A 15065-nucleotide genomic window follows, 5' to 3' on the forward strand; every position below is an offset into this window, starting at 1 on the left:
AAAGTCCTTTTCCTGAGCCATATCTGAAGTTGCTACCTTTAGTGTGGATTCAATTTTTTAAAGAAATCTAGCTAGGCATAGTGGGGCACACCTGTAATCCCAACAACTAAGGAGGCTGAGGCAGAAGGATCACAAGTTCAAGGCCAGCCTTAGCAACTTAATGAGGCCCTAAGCAATTTAGCAAGTCTCTAAGCAATGTAGCAAGATCCTGTCTCAAAATAAAAAATAAAAAAGGCTGGGGATAGTGGTGGCACAGGCCTATTATCCCAGTAGCTTGGGAGTCTGAGGCAGGAGGATTGCAAGTTCAAAACCAGGCTCAGCAACTCAGTGAGACCCTGTCTCTAAATAAAATACAAAACAGGGATGGGGATATGGCTCAGTGGCCAATTGCCCCTGAATTGAATCCCTGGTACAAAACAAACAAACAAACAAACAAAGGCTGGGGATGTAGCTCAGTGGTTAAGTGCCCCTGGGTTCAATCCCCTGTACCAAAAAGGAAAAAAATAAAGTGCATAATTATTTTAAAATGTGCACCATTTTCATCTTTCCCAATGACAAGACACAGGAAGAGGTATTGGAACTATCTGGAACAAGAGCCTATTTCTTCATTCTTCAAACCCCTGGAGAATATATCCCCATTGACACTCTTTCCTCCTTCCAAGCTTTCCAGTTCTGTCCAGATGCAGAGACTTGGTGCCACAGTGGGTAGTTCTAGCAAAGGCACATGGAAATGTGACAGTGTGTTGCTCCACATTCCCAGGCATTCACACCCTTCCCAAAGGCTGATGCCCAGAAGTCAGTAGAAAGTTGACTCCACAGACAATGTGGAGGTAGAGGCCCTGGAGCTAGTGCCTCCCTTTTGGCTCCTTTTCTGCCCCCTCCTTTGATGGGCTATAAAAGCACTCTGCATTTTCTGACTCTCCAAGACAGATATCCATTCTGTAGGCTTGGAAAAACTCCAGTTGGGCAAACAAATTTTTGGGAGCCTAGGCAGTCCCTTTCCAGTGAATAGCTATTGGCCCAAACAGAACCAGAGCCAGGGCAGACAGAGTTGTCAAAAATCTGGACGAAGTAGAGGGATGATTTGGAGAATCATTAGCAGAACAGGATCCTAGGATGGGAAGGCTGAGGGGACATGGTATTGCAGCTGCCCACAGGGGTCTTTTGACATTATTGTTGGTCTGACATGAGAGTGGCTGTGCAGTCCGAAGCACTGACTCATGCTTAGAGAGAAGTCTGGGCATAGCTAGAGGACCTGTCCCTGGAGTCCAGAAAGCTGCAGAGCGGGTGTGGCTAAAGACTCCCTGGAACCAGAGGATGTGAACAGACAGCTAAGGAATAGACATCCTTCAGGGGGTAGAGAAGGATTCAGCAGAGACAGAAGGAAGGACACTCAGGAGAGGGAGCTTTCACAGCACAGAAGCAAGTGGAGTGGCATCAAAGGCCCTAGAGGCCCACAAAATCCCCTCTCTGCTGCTGGCCGGCCTCCAAAATCTAATCACTCCCTCTCATGCAAAGGACTAGACTCCCCAAGAAATCTAGTCTAGGATTCTCAAGAATTCTATCCAAGCAGGAAACCCAGGCCATGAATTTGAATTCCTTGACCTTTTCAGTCAGATGAGTGACAAGGGCCCACAGCCTGAGCTTCTTAAAGAGAATATGACCAGAACAAGGGACAAGAAACCATGGGAAAGAAATGGTGTATGAAAAGAAAACAAGCGGATCATTCTCTGATGACTTAAATAATGCCTACTTTTTTTATTCCATCTGATTACAAAAGTAGAAAAATGTCTACGTAATTGTTATTGCCTTCTTTACTCTCATTCAGAGGGTTGGGACTGGGGATATAGTTCAGTTGGTAGATTGCTTGCCTCGCTTGCACAGTCCCTGAATTCAATCCCTAGTACCACCAAAAAAAAAAAAAAAGAGTACCTACCGTTGGGTTAAGACTTCTGCTGAATGGACAAGGCAGTGATTTAGGGTGGCAAGACTCTGCCCTCTTGTCAGCTCAAGAAGAAAATCAGGGGAAAACTGCTTCTACCAAAAAGTTGTTTTCCTGGGAAGCGTGCCTGTTTTATAAGTCCTTGTCAGTTCCCTTCTGCCCTCAGGACACCCAGCGCTGCTTCTCTGTATACCCTGGCGTTTGCTGAGGGATGACGCAGCCAAAGCCTCATCCACACCTTTCACACCTAAGGTGCTAGATTAGGTTCCCTGGAGACAGAGATGGAGAATCAGGGTCCACCATGGAGTGAGGGCAGGACTGGGCAGAGGAAGAGGTTGACCTGCAACATATTTGCAACTGAGAGATCATTCAGTCTAGGGGGGATTTCTGGATCTGGAATGATCCTTGGGAACAGGGGTAGTTTTAACTACTGGTATCCATAGGTCACTGGCCAAGAGCCCCTCTTGGGAAAGGGCAGAGCCCCAGATTCTGTAGCTCGCTGTGGCTAAGAGCTGGTGCTAGAGTTGAACCCATCTCTGCAAGCAGCAGCTTTTTTCTCTCAAGCAGCTGGGGTGTTGGCCTTGAAAAGGTCACCTGGGCAGGGTCCACAGCATCCCCACTCATAGATTCTCCCTGTGGCATATGACCATAAAAGGCCCTCTTGTGGTGACTTTCACTCTTTTGCAGATGCTCACCAACACCCTGAACATGTGACACTTATTCTTCAGGGCTGTCACTGGATGTTCCCAAGTCTGGACTTACTGCTAATGCTCCCCCCGCCCACAGTCCCTGCACACACAAACCTTTCTCCCTAAGTGTGTCCTCTTGTGCGTGGTGAGGCTGACCTGTGGCTACAGAGTTATCCATGCTGTACCCTCATGATGTTCCTTTCCTCCACGTGTCCTCTCATGTCTAAGAAGGGTAAGGCATCTCTGAAACATCACTCATACTCCACACACACGTGGGGACCATTTCCTATGTGTCTCTCTGGTATAAGATGAAGTTTGACTGAAGGCTCATGTCTTGCCCAGAATTCTTGCCCAGACACACAAGATTCCCCTCAGTGTGTCTTCTAGTGTCTGATGAGATTTGATTTCTGGCTAAAGCCTTGCCCACACTCCCCACAAACATAATGCTTCTCCCCGAGTGTGTCTTCCAGTGGACAAGAAGTTGTGGCTAAAACCTTACCCACATTCAGTGCACACAAAGGCTTCTCTCCTGGGTGTATTCTCTCGTGTTGGAAGAGGGTTGATTTGCAGCAAACGCCTCACCCACACTCCCTGCAAACAGAGGCTTCTCCCCTGAGTGTGTGCTCTGGTGGTTTCTGAGGGTCCCCTTACCCCCCCAAAGCCTCGTCCACATTGCAGGGGCATGGAGGGTTTCTCACCTGAGTGTGTCCTCTGGTGTCTGAAGAAAGATGGCATCTGGCCAAAGCCTTCCCCACGCTTGCTGTAAATGCAGAATTTCTCCCCTGAGCAAGTCTTCTGATGTCTACTGATAGACTTATTTCTAAAGCTTTGTCCCACTCCCTGTACAAGAGAGGTTCCTCTTCTCAATGTGCTCTCTGGGCTCTGTCGAGGCTGAGCTTTTGGCTAAAGACTCCGCCCACTCTCTGCACACATATGGCAAGTGTGTCCAGTGGCGTTCCGATGATGTCTGTAAAGCCTCACCCACCATCACTGCAAACACAGGACTTGCCCAAGAGGGTCCTGGCGTTTGTAATGAAGTTTGGCGTGGGGTTACAGTCTGGCTCACACTCTCTACAGCTGACTGCTCCAAATCTCAAGGTTTCTAACTGCTCCAATCCTTTGTCCAATTGTACAAGGTTAACCCTTTGGGCTGAGTAGGGCTCTAATTCTACCACCGCATTAACTTCTCTAGGATTTGCTGACTATCCTTGGAATGTACTGGGTGATGTGCTCAAGGTCTCTCTCTTCACCATCCTCCCACACAAGAGTTTGAAGCTACCTTCTCCCTCTTAACTTCTGGGCTTTCGTTCTAATAACATGGCTGTTACTTCTGCTGCTTCTAACATCCTGGGCTGGAATCTCCTGGAGGGAAGAGACCTTCTGCACATGACTCTGGAAAGATCTGAAGCACATGCTGTTGAAGAACTGCTGACAGGAGAAAGCCAGAGGCAGGAGGAACAGGGGAGATTTCTGGCTTTGGCTCTGCTGGAAAAAAGGGAGTTTTGGGTTAGAGGAGCCACAGCAGGGCTGCTGAGCTCGGCTGTCTTGTCTTAGGATAGAGAGGGTCTTACTGTCACACCTACCATTGATAGTATATATACAACACAATTTGTTTCCCACTCGTAACTCTTGAATATTCCACTTTTACATGCGACATTTTCTATTAAAATCCAGAAAATCCATATCAAAAACATCTTCTATGTGTCAGATAGGGAATAATTAGTCTATTCCTTCTACTAAAATCATCTAAGCTACCACTATCACCAAGTCAAATGTCACTTCCTCAATGATTTCAAATATATAATTTCAAAATTTAGCCAGCCAAAGCCAGGCACAGTGGCATAGGCCTGTGATCCTAGCAACTCGGGAGGCTGAAGCAGGAGTATCGCAAGTTTGAGGCCAGCCTCATCAACTTAGCAAGACCCTACACAACTTAGTGAGACCCTTTCTCAAAATAAAAAATTTTTTAAAGGGGGTATAGCAGCCAGAGATGTAGCTCAGTGCTAAAGCACCCTGGGTTGGTACTCAGTACCAAAAACAAACAAACAAAAAAGTCAGATAGCCACCCTGTCACTCATACCATTTATCCTGCTTTATCTCATTATTTTTTTTTAAATATTATTTTTAGTGATGAACACAACATCTTTATTTATTTATTTTTATGTGGTGCTGAGGATCAAACCCAGTGCCTCACACGTGCAAGGCAGGCACTCTATCACTGAGCCACAACCTCAGCCCTCATTAGTTTTTACTATAAAGTGATTACTACCCTTTAACATACTATACTATAATAGCCCTGCATATGAAGCCTTTTATTTATTGTCTGTTGCCTTACAATAGAAAGTAGGCCTAATGGAGCAGGAGTTATTATTTCATTTATAAATGTGTTCTATTGTGTCTGTCTATAACTAAAAAAATATTTTTTTTTAAATGTGTTCTATGTGTCTAGAACATTTTCTGGAAGATAGCAGGGGATCAATAAATCTCTACTGAATTAAAGAAAGGAAAGAAAACAGCCTTACCCAACAAGAGCAGATTCCTGGAGATTTCTAGCATCGCTTCTTTGTATAGGTTCCTCTGCTTAGTGCTGCTCAGTTTTCCACTTTGGCTCCCTGCAGATCACAGTCACACTCCTGAATGTAACTGGTACCTACAAAAAAGGAGTAAGTGAAAGTACACCAGGCCACCACCACTTTCTACAGTGTGAGGACCACAGCTCCCCGGCCCTGGAAAGTATGGACCTGCGAGAGCTGGATCTATTTCATTTCAGGGTACATAGTTCTCTATCTAACTTTTTCTGGGCATGACTACATGCCTGGCTTTCTGTTAAAATCTGTGTAGCACATAAGTGACACAAAACAAATTCCAGACCTTCAAAATTTTATGGTTTCTTTGGAAAAACTATGTGTGCATCAACAGAAAACTGAAGCAGTGTTCAGGACAGTGATCTTGAGGCTCCATAAGGGAGGGATTCAGAGATGGAAGAACAGAGGATGGGACAAGAGAAGAAAAACAACCATCAAGGTAGGCTGGGCACCAGGGGATAGCAAGGATTTAGAGAAGAAAATATTAGAAAACTTTTTTTTTTAATTTTTATTTTGCAGGACACGATGGCTCATACCTGTAATCCCAGTGACTCTGGAGGCTGAGGCAGGAGGATAGTGAGTTCAAGGTCAGCCTCAGCAATTGAAAGGCCCTAAGCAACTTCCGGAGACCTTGTCTCTAAATAAATAGTCAGTACTATTAGATGGCAGACCTAAGGGAAGAAAAAGAGGCTATAAGATCAGAACTCCCGTGATGCTCAGGAAGCAGCTCTTCTGAAATCTGGGATGGGGAAGTAGCCAGTTGACTCAGCTGTGACCTAAAACATGGTAAAGCTGGATATTTGGCCCCCTCTTCACCTCTCCAGATCATTAAAAATTCTTACCTTCTGCCTTGTGATTTTGAGTCAGCTACTTCATGGTCTCCATATCTTCCCCATTTTTGAAGGCAAAACCTTTTCCTGCTTCAGATCTCCCAGGCCAGAGGGATCAAGCAGCATCATGGCCTCACAGTCAGTCCAGAGTATGGCTTAAATTTCCATTAGAAGGCCAGCGAGATGTGATTTCATCTCAAGATGGAGTTCTGCTGCTGCAGTGACCTCTTCCAACCCTAACTCTAAAAGCCCATCCTGTTTCCATGCATCCAGGGTCCATGGGATAGAGAAGCCATGTGATGTTGCTGGGGCCTTTATTGTGGTCCCTAAGCCCATGACTCTTCAGCAAGTATCCCATCCTTTCACACCCTCTTCATTCAACAAGCATGGAGTTTCCATCTACAAGGGCTCCCTGATTTTCTGCCTTCATTCTTTTCCAGCCTGTAGGCCCTCCACTGTCTCCTGCCACTCTCTCCTTACCTTTCAAGACTTACAGGTTCTTCCATCTTTGCATCATAGATTCAAACTCCATGCTTTGGATCAGTCTTTGCTCTCTGAAACCCAAGTCTGAGAGAGGACAGAAGATAGCGTAATGCCAGTGGAGAAGGAGCCCCTGAACGTCTCCTTCCAGACCAATCAGAACATGCAGGATTTAGCTTCTAACTCCCCCAGGCCAAGGTCCCATGTATGTTCAATCCTCATTGTCTCTGTACTCTGCAAAGTTTTGGGAAACTAAACTCAGGAGAACTCCATGATGACTCTATTAATATAACCCCCCTTTCTATTTCTATGTGTGCATGCCTCTTAGCTTTATCAGATATGTGCATTCATGGCTTTGGGGGGGCCCAAGTCTAAGTACTTGATTCACATGGTCGTGAAAGAGGCAGGTGGTGTTAGGAGGAAGGCCACCTGCAAGAGCTCCTCAAACACTTTGTCCAGATTCTAAACCCAAGAAACTACAGTCCTCCTGTTGCTAGAACCCTTCTGAGGCTACCTGGAGTTCCCCTGAGGTGCTCCTGAGATCCATCCCACAATACCACAAGCAGAGATGCTCACTTCTTCTGTCAATTTGGGCCTCTGACCTTGGTCACATGATACTGCAACTCCACTATATAATGTTTTTAGAATTTATATAGCTTTTACTAGACTGTGAGCTTCTTGTAATAAGAAATTTCCTCTGGGGCAGGGGTTGTGGCTCAGCAGTAGAGCACTCACCTAGCACAGGCAAGGCCCTGGGTTCGATCCTTAGTACCACATACAAATAAGTAAAATAAAGATATTGTGTCCAACTACAACTAAAAAATAAATATTAAAAAAAAAGAAATGTACCTCTGTCATTTTGCTAGTGATCAAAATAAAACAGGTCTTCGTGATAGATTTTATCACTATCCCCAATTATTGTTTCTCTACAGTAGGACTGTATTTCCCTGCCCAACATCAGGCTTGGCCTTGTGACTTGCCTTAGACAACGAAATGTGAGTGAAAGTAATAGTGCCATTTCTAAGCACTGCATGATTCCATCATCTCCTTTATGAGAATAGCGTGTTTCAAAAAGGGATGCAGGTTCTACTGTGAAAAGGTCATGGTGCAGAGCTACAAACTACACAAAAGGAGGAATAAGACTGGATGTCAGGTTGGATTGCTATGAGAGCCACTGAGACTCACGGGTCATATATTCGTACAGCACAACAGCCTTCTTTCTCCTAGCAAAACTGGCACCTGTGGCTAACATGACAAGGTGGGTGCTATACTAGGCACAGAGTTCCATTACTCTCCACAACGCAGCCCAGAGGTAGATATCGCTCATCTTTCCATCTTACAGAGGAGGAAACCGAAGCACTAAAAGTTCAGCTTTTCTTTGACCTTAAGATTACATAGTAGCCACTGAGTTTCAGAGCCAAGCCTAGAATTCATGATTCTCATTCCAGAGAATGTTCTATGGTAACAAACAACCCTTCAAAATGCCAGTGCTTGATAGGATGAAGATTTATTTCTCACTCAGCCCCCATATCTGTCAACTATAATTGTGCCATCTGTCATCATCCCTCCAGGATCAGGGTAACTTGCTATTTGGAAAATGGCAAGCTGAGTGGTGAAGGGAGATAAAAGATGAAGAACCAGGCCTGGGCTCTTAAAATTTCTATTCTTCTGCCAGCCACAGTGGCACATGCCTATAATCTCAGCAATTTGGGAGGCTGAGGCAGGAGGATAATAAATTTCAGGCTGTTATTAGCCTCAAAGTTGTTGAGCAATACCCTCAGCAACTTAGCAAAGGTCTCACAAAAGTAAAAAAGGTTTGGGATGCCACTCAGAGGTAGAGTGCTCCTAAATTCAATCCCTAGTATCAAAAAATATATAAAAATTAAAAAAAATCTACCCAAAGAGAGATTTCTGATCACGGCTCACTGGCAAATCAAATCACATGACCACTCCTGAGTTCAACAGGGTAAGAGGTATAAACCTCTAAGGAGAGGCCACAAAGGAAGCACACCAGGATATTTGATGAATAGTAAAACATGCTACTCCAAGGTCCTGAAGCCCAAACCCATTCTCACCCAGCCCCAGTCCTCACTACTGATGGGGATAGCAATATGCTAGGATCTATGGCTGTGTCTAGGACACGACTGTGTCTCTGCACTTGTCATACCATCAGAGAACAGGCAGGGATGCTGACCAGAAAAAAGGCTAATAGTACAGAAATAATGCTTAAATTTGGGTAAAATTGACAGGCTCCAAATGCCAATTCCACCTGGACCCAGTCATGTCACACAGGCAAAAGTTTCTTAACTTCTGTACCATGCAATTTCCATAAAATGGTAATCCTGACTCCTAACATTCAAATTATTGAGGGAATAAAATATTGTGATGACTGTAGAGCCCAGCACCTGGCCTGTGCCAACTTCCAATCAATGGTGGTTACCATCAGTTTTTCTGATTTTCATAGCAGCTGACAAAGCCCTGGGAATCCAGCAGCCATGATGAAATGATGTGGCACAGGATGGTGGGAACCTGAACAAGAGCCCAGGCTTAGAGGAATATTCCTTGTCAAAGCTCTTGCCCTCAAAACAGCCCTGGGGGAAAAAAAAACCTGGTGCCTCAATGGGACATAGCAAAACACAAGACATCAGGAGAAACAAAGCAAATTTGCCCATGGTTTGGAGCAAAGAAGACTTATAAGGTGGAAGGTAAGTAGTACCCACCTCAGAGTAGGTTGCCAAGATCCCAGAAGACTTTATAGAAAGTACTTTCCTGGTAGGCAGGGATCTGAGAAAATGGACCTGAGGAGAAAACAGGTAGTGTGAGCTTCAGGATTGTCTCCTGGCCTCAAGAGCCAGAGGAGAAATCCACAAGTTTAAAATGAAGGGGCTCCTCTTCTTAAAAAAGAAGAAGAAGGAGGAGAGGGGGGAGGAGGAGGAGGAGGAGGAGGAGGAGGAGGAAGAAGAAAAGAAAGAAAGGAAGGAAGGAAGGAAGGAAGGAAGGAAGGAAGGAAGGAAGGAAGAAAGGAAGGAAGGAAGGAAGGAAGGAAGGAAGGAAGGAAGGAAGGAAGAAATCAATCAATCCAGGGTGCAATTCTGTAATTCCAGCAGCTCAGGAGGCTGGGACAGAAGGATTGTTAATTTCAAGAAGAGCCTCAGTGAGGCCCCCAGCAATTTAGTGAGACTCCTATCTCAAAATTTAAAAATAAAACAATAAAAAGGGCTGGGGATGTAGCTAGCTCAGTAAAGTGCTCCTGGGTTAACTCCCCAGTTTTTGTTGTTGTTGTTTGTTTGTTTGTTTGTTTGTTTTTTAAAGCCATACATCTGTCAGAGAAGAATGAACACAGCTTCTGGGAAACAGAGCTAGGTGTGGGCATCAGAATACATTACATATTCATGCTGCCATTACATATTCATCCTTTAAATATGTATAGGCCTCAAGTTGTAATTATTAGTACTAGTTAACACTTTCTACACTCTTATTATATACCATAGGATTCCAGGAACCAACAAATTTTATCTCCCAGACACTCCTGAACTGAGGCACAGTTACATATCTAGCTCAAACTGACAAAGCTAGAAAGTGACCAGATTTGAATGCTAGTTGTGCAGTGCCATACCCTTAGCTAGTTGGGTCAGTAATGACCAACCCATAGGGGGGTCTGACAACTCTCAAGTGTATCTACACACAGGACTTGAGGGGATGTAGATGAAAAAAAAAATATTGGCCTTGCGTTAACAAATACTGAATTTGGTGATGGGTGCATGAGAGTTCACTGCACAATCTACTGGGTAGATTCAAAAGTTGTCCTTAGCCCCCCCCAAAAAAAAATTAAAGATAGAATTTTAATTTTCCTGCTCCATCAGAGGCTGGAAGTGATTTGGATAGTCAACCAATATCCCCTGGAGGTCCCCATCCTACCTAACCTAATATCCTCAAATACATGAGAGAAAAGCAGAGAAGGAAAGGGGAAATCAATCAAACTGGCCATTCACATTACAACCAAATCAGGGATCTTTGTCACAAAGCAGAATGGGTACCTGTTGTTCAAGGAACCTGGGAACAGACCTGCCCTCCATCAAAATTCTGCCTACATAAAGGCCAGTGTGGTGTAGTCCACCACCACCACTTAAGGCCAAACCACCCCCCACCATCAAAAAATAAAAATTAAACAAAACCCTGTTCCTGCAGACCAAGGATATCTGACAGTGTGAGACTCACCTTCACCAAGCCCAGCTCCCACCCCAACGAATCAAGTCATATCAAGATCTGAGACTCCCTCCTACCCACATCCACCAACTCACCACTTGGGACAATCTAGCTCCACTAATAAAAAACCAAAAAACAAAAGCTTTGGCATTCATTATCATCCTTGGGTTCCCACAACCATTTGGAGATGCAGGACCCAATGAACACTACTCCACCCAAATCACCCTGGGATACAGGGCCCTAGCCTCACCTCCACCACAGAGGATGCTCCTCTATTTTTATCTGTTTGGCCCTGACTAAAGTCAACCTCACAGCCCAAACAAATTCGGAATGCATGACTGGTACCGTCCTCCCAATCCGGGAATTGTTTGGTCAAGATAATCCTATTTCCTTCAAAAAAGAAATCAGAGTTCCAGGTCCCTGTCACCCCAGCCAAGGGAAGAAATGTCAAAGTAGCTCTAGCGCTCAGCATCTCTGGGGCTCAGGGCTGGTCACTCCCATTGCTTCACCCCCACTAGCCACACTCTATGCGTGTAAGTCTCTCACCAAGACCAGGTGGAAGGGGCCCTCAGGCCATCGCCGCTGACCCACGCAGAACCACAGTTCCCAGGATCCTCGCAGGTTAGGGCTCCCCTTGGGCGCCAAGGAGCCGCTTATGAGCCGTGCAATGGATAATTTACCAGCATGATGCAATAGCTGCTGTAGCGACAGCCTCCCAGTCTCCCGCTGAAAACAGATGCTAGTTCCCGGGAGAAGTGTCTAGCATCCTCAGCCCTTCTCCAAAAAAGGACTACATTCCCCAGAAGCCTCTGCGAGGACTTCCGCAAACCCTTTCAGACTCGGGGGCCAAGCGGCGAGGGGACTTCCGGTTATCGAGTCGGGCCTTCGGTCGCGTGGGTTAGCGGATGTGCTTCTTTCTAGGGTTTTCTGCCTCAGGAAGCCGAAGCCCCTGGGCACCCCACTTACCCTAAGCACCCAGTAGGTTCGACTTCGCGAACCGGGGGATCATCACCATTTTACTCGAGGAGGAGGCAGCCTGGGCAAGTCCATCTCCCCACGTCGCAGTTGGAGCCCTTACCCGCCCACTTCCCCAGGGGCCCAGTTCTTGTCGAGGTCCTCAAAAAAAATAGTGACAAATTCTCGTCCAGTTCTTGGAGGATGGAAGCCACACTCAGGCGTTTTCATCTGACATCCTGATCGCGGGTGTCTAATCAGTATTGAGACTGTAAAGTGCAGAAGAGGTTTCCGTGGAGTCTCAGGACTTGCAGTTCCGAAGACTCAGGTTCGGGTGAACCCGAAGTGTGTTCCAAAGAACGGAGCCAAGGGCTTGGGTTTAAGAAAGAAAAACCCCCAAAACATTTGGTGCAGGCAAGCGTCAAAGTCCATAGTCAATTGATCAACTTGCGGCATCGCTGTGGGTGGTCTGTAGGCTCCATTTCCCTCGTAGAATTTACCGTGAATTCACTTGATTAAGAACTGGCCTACTCTGGTGTCTTTGGCCACAAACTAGTTAGGGTTCTGTGGGAGAAACAAACAAAAGCAACAACAACAGAAACCCTACTTCACCTCCTGGGAAGAACGTTTCAATTGTAATGGTAAATGAATTGAATTTTCTTTGTTGCCAAAAAGGAACTAGATTTTGGGCTCACCCTTTTAGAGTATTTCTGGGAGAAATCTATTTGTAAATCACTTGCCCTTTTGGTACGTATGTAAATCTTTTGAAAGACTGAGAGAGCCGTCTTGTCAGCTTTACAATTTAGAAGTGTTTTTTTTTTTTTTAAATATTTATTTATTTATGTATCTTTAGTTTTAGCTAATGTTAGCTTGTTTTTATGTGGTGCCAAGGATCGAACCCAGTGCCTCATGCATGCTAGGCATGCACTCTACCACTGAGCCACCACTCCAGCCCCTAGAAGTGTTTTTCTTAAAAGCCCCTTTCCAGCCACGTCTTTGAAATGTTACCAGCTGCCAAAGCCAAGGAACCTGCCTGGATCCCAGCTGTCTGGATCCAGCCCCTGGCTGTGTAAGAAACAAAAGGATGTAGAAAGGGAAAATGAATTTAATACAGTTTGATCAAACGAGGGGAGAAGCCACTAGATTTCCTCCATCCCCAGAACGGTTACATAGGTGGATTTAGCTAGGCTCTGCTAGTGAAGGAACAGGCCAGTTTTAACTTCCTTAGCATTAGCCTGGGCCAGGGAGTAGTTTTCTAGTTTCCATTTTCAGCATGAGGAAGTTGAAGAACTACAACAAATCAGATTTTAATTTGAAAGGGGCCCTGTTTCATCCCTATCTCCCTGTCACAGATACTCTTAGTGCCTACCTCCAAACTGTCCTGCTTGTCAGAAACAAAAAGTTTTTTTTTGTTGTTGTTTATTTTGTTTTTTGTTACCCATGGAAGCTTAACCACTGAACCACATCTCCACACCGTTTTTGTATTTTATTTAGAAACAGGGTCTCACTGAGTTGCTTAGCGCCTCGCTTTGGCTGAAGCTGGCTTTGAACTTGCAATCCTGCTGCCTCAGCCTCCTGAGCCACTGGGATTACAGGCATGTGCCACTGTGCCTGGCTTTAATTTTTCTTTCTGACAAAGGCAATTAATAGCACAGTGTTTACCCCAATACCAGGTGAGTTTAGGATGAATTATGAAAAATTGTATGGCAAACAATGCCAAATCCTTATTTCATTTCACAAGAAGACAAGTTATCATTAACCTTGTGAACAAGTATGTAATGAGTTATATCTGCTTAACTACATTAAAAAGTGAGATTTCTAAGGGTAGATTCAATCCCCAGACTCAATCTCTAGTACCTAAAAAAAAAAAAAAAAAAAAGATTTCTTTCTGTCTTTGGAATCTCATTAAGAGATTGCTTATGATGTGTTTTAGCCTGGTTTAATGTTATTCAATAATAAAAAGTGCTTTCTATGTTTGTAAGAAGAATCTTCCTGGTTGGTGTTAGCACAAAATGACTCAGCTGGGTATAAACTTCTCAGATCAGCACAGCCTTTATTCAGTGATGAAATCATACATCTGATGGACCCACTTTCCTGGTGGAAAATGGCCAAAGGGGCAGTCTGCTTATGTAGTTTACACTGCAAGGTGACTTAATTATTGACAGAGCGTGTCTAATAGAGGTTCTAGGGTCAGTATTCAGTATTCATCTCTTTCCCTGCTGGGTCCCTTTATACTGTCAATGGGAAAGGATTTATTTTGGGAAGGATGGATGCTTTGGCTTCTTTCCAGAGACTGCTATCCCAGACTTAATGGATATTTTCCTCCCCAGTGATTGTCTTACCACTGGATGATGTTTGCTTCCTTTCTAGGACTTGGTTGTCACTGGGAAAGACTATTGGGAAAGGATCGATGTTTTCAATGTGCTGCCTTCTTCCTCACACCCTCTTCCCAGGCCACACTATTTTCCGATTTGTCATTTTCCATATTTTACAGTTGGCAGAAATTTTTGGTTTTTGTTTTTTCCATCATCCTTCTTTCCACTCTGTTATTTATCTTCACCTTCCCTATGTCAGCCTTCTGAGACTTCTCTGTCCTGCTCAAGAGTCAGAGAAAATGGCCGAAAGCCATTGTGAGCCAGGAGAGAGAGAAAAAAAACTTCCTGAAATGCTGTTCTAGCTGTCAGGAGAGTCACCCATCCCTTTTCTTGTCTGTGCCCATTGTAACTGTTACTCAGCATATGAAAAACTGGGCCAGTTTAAATAAACATACAAACGGGAGTGGAAAATCTCTGTCCCTTCTGCTCATTTTGCTCTGAACCTAAAATCTCTCTAAAAATGAATTGTATTTATTTGAAAAATAAAACAGAAGAAAAGTTAAGAGAACTTTGCAGAGTTTTTACTGGTTCTTGCCCCACTCCCTCCCTGGCTTAGCATCTATCTTAAACCTATATTCACAGCATGAACCTTTGGTTCCTGCTTCCCTCCAAAGGAAGCAGAGCAAAACTTCACAAAGAATTGTATTACTGAGCCAGGCTCCCAGCGACTAGGGAGGCTGAGACAGGAGGATTGCAAATTTGAGCCCAGCCGCAGCAATTTAGGCCCCAAGAAACTTAGTGAGAACCTATCTTAAAAAAATAAAAAGGGCTGGGAATAGGGCTGGGGATGTGGCTCAAGCGGTAGCACACTCGCCTGGCATGCGTGTGGCCCGGGTTCGATCCTCAGCACCATATACAAACAAAGATGTTGTGTCCGCCGAGGGCTAAAAAAGTGAATATTAAAATTCTCTCTCTCTCTCTAAAAAAAAAAAAAAAGGGCTGGGAATGTGGTTCAGTGGTTAAGCACCGCTTGGTTCAATCCCCCTACCAAAAAAAAAAAAAAA

The 15065-nt window shown here is 44.7% G+C and overlaps 1 long non-coding RNA gene across 1 annotated transcript; it reads right to left on the minus strand.

The window, feature by feature from the left end:
- Nucleotides 1-406: 406 nt before the first annotated feature.
- Nucleotides 407-11537, minus strand: LOC125619035. Its single transcript, XR_007350502.1, has 5 exons — nt 11279-11537; nt 9247-9324; nt 5753-6613; nt 5154-5281; nt 407-4116 (listed from the first exon to the last, which is right to left on the minus strand). It is a non-coding gene; the product is annotated as an uncharacterized LOC125619035 (long non-coding RNA).
- Nucleotides 11538-15065: the final 3528 nt, after the last annotated feature.

The sequence above is a fragment of the Marmota marmota genome, unplaced genomic scaffold, assembly GCF_001458135.2.
Source record: "Marmota marmota marmota unplaced genomic scaffold, marMar, whole genome shotgun sequence".
NCBI lineage: Eukaryota > Metazoa > Chordata > Mammalia > Rodentia > Sciuridae > Marmota > Marmota marmota.